Source organism: Arachis ipaensis, chromosome B10, assembly GCF_059453495.1.
Source record: "Arachis ipaensis isolate K30076 ecotype BB chromosome B10, ASM5945349v1, whole genome shotgun sequence".
Classification (NCBI taxonomy): domain Eukaryota; kingdom Viridiplantae; phylum Streptophyta; class Magnoliopsida; order Fabales; family Fabaceae; genus Arachis; species Arachis ipaensis.
In genome coordinates this window covers 97,935,887-97,937,986 of record NC_142435.1, presented here as the reverse complement: position 1 = coordinate 97,937,986, position 2,100 = coordinate 97,935,887, and the positions used below count along the sequence as shown (strand labels likewise).

The following is a 2,100-nucleotide window of genomic DNA, read 5'->3' as shown; positions in this document are numbered from 1 at the left end:
TTATTATTTCCACCTTGATTGTACCCTTGGTTGGGGCGGTCATAGAAGTTGTGAGTGGATGCCACCATGTTGTCTTCTTGTTGGAGCTGCGGGCATTCATCGGTGTAATGGCTATAATCAGCACAGATTCCGCAAATTCTTTGTGGGACTAGTTGTTGGTTTTGCTGTGGTGGAGGAGGTTGAGCTTGCTGAGCTTGTTGATTCAACTGCATTTGCTTCAGCAAGTTGGTCATTTCACAGATGCTTTGAGTTAGAGCAGCAGTCTCTCTGCTAGAAGATACTTCTGCAACAGCTTTTGAACGGCCTTGCTTCTGTCTGTGGTTCCTAGTAGATTCAGCTAAATCACTGATCAATTGCCAAGCTTCATCAGTGGTCTTGTACTTCTTCATAGACCCGTTGCTGGCACTTTCCAATGTGGTATTATCTTGGGGCCTCATACCCTGTGTGATATAGCTGAGTAACACGATCTTGTTAATCATGTGGTGGGGGCATGCTTCCAGAAGATTATTGAAGCGCTCCCAGTATTCAAAGAGAGTCTCATTGTCATCCTGAACAATTGTAGAGATATCCTTCCTCAGTTTATCAGTAACTTCAGATGGAAAGAATTTCTCCAGAAACTCCTTTCTGAGTGTATCCCAGTTGGATACATTTGCTAGAGACTGAGTGTAGTACCACTCTCTTGCTTTTCCCTCAAGAGAAAATGGGAAAGCTTTCAGCAGAATTAAAGTTTCATCAGTGCCATCACGCCTGATAGTAGAACAGGCTGCCTGGAAATCTCTCAAGTGCTTGATAGGCTCTTGAGCAGGTAGGCCATGAAACTTGGGCATCAAATTTAGCAGTGTGGTCTTTATTTCAAAATCTGTAGCTACCGCTGGATGATGCGCTTGAAACGGTTACATTGTAAAATCAGGAGCTCCTTCCTCCTGGATGGAAACTCTCCTAGCTGCCATATTTTCTGCACGTAAAACAACTGAATCAGTAGAACGGGGGCTGGTTTCTTCCTCAGATTCACTTTCAGATCCGCCCTCAGAGCGGGCTAACCGACGCTGTTCTCGCCTTATTCGTGAAATTGTCCTTTCAATTTCAGGATCGAATATTAGCAAGCGCAGATCAGGAAGTGAACGCGTCATTTGACGGAAGAAACATGCAGCTCATAGTAGCAAAATAAAATAAAATGCAAATAAATAAATTCCAATTAATAAATTTAGCACTCTATTGCAACTCCCCGGCAACGGCGCCAAAAATTGATGAGATGCAGAAGCTGGTGAATTAAAAATTATTAAATTGGTTACGTTGCAAGTATAGTTCTTAACTCACCGAAAATCTGCCTATCAATTTAGAAATATGTCACAGAGAGTTAAATTAAAAATTACTGGGAGTTTTAAGTCCCAGGTCGTCTCCCAACGAGTTGCAGAAAAGTGTGCTATCTTATTAATCAGATGTTCCAAGAAGTTGAGCTAAGTAAATTGGAATGTAAATTGAGGAAATTTAAATAATATGAATAAAATCCTTGACTGGGAGTTGATTGGTTAGAATTTCTACTATTGATGGAGTGATTGTAAGATTAATTTATAATTAATGGTTGTTCTGTTTGGTTATCCTTTACTAGGTAAGGGAAAGTCAAACAAGTTGGAATGCCAAATCTGTTCACAAGTTGCAACCCACTTACTAGGATCGAGTTGTTACCCCTTTCGAAACATTACCAATGACGTTGTCTAGAGGATGATCCTTTGAAGTACGCCAGTCCTTTGGAAGTGCATTTATTTGTGCTTGTGATGGTGCAATTTCTTCAACTTGAACATTATCCTTTGTTGTAGAGGCTTTATTTAAATCTTTTTCTTTGTCTTCACCATTCAAATTTAGTGAATCAAAGTTTTCTACATTTTCATCAAAATCTTTTCTAGCATAACAACGGTTAGTTTCATCAAAAGCGATATGAATACTTTCTTCCATAGTCATGATGCGTTTATTATATACTCTAAAAGCTTTGCTAGTTAAAGAGTAGCCTAAGAAGATTCCTTCATCAGCCTTAGCATCAAATTTGCCTAAGTTATCTTTTCCATTATTTAGAATAAAGCATTTACAGCCAAAGACGTGAAG

General features: G+C 39.5%; 1 non-coding gene across 1 annotated transcript; it reads left to right on the top strand.

The window, feature by feature from the left end:
* The first annotated feature begins 473 nt into the window (after positions 1 to 473).
* LOC148581008 (small nucleolar RNA R71) lies at positions 474 to 581 on the top strand. The gene has a single exon (XR_015896631.1). It is a non-coding gene; the product is annotated as a small nucleolar RNA R71 (small nucleolar RNA).
* Positions 582 to 2,100: the final 1,519 nt, after the last annotated feature.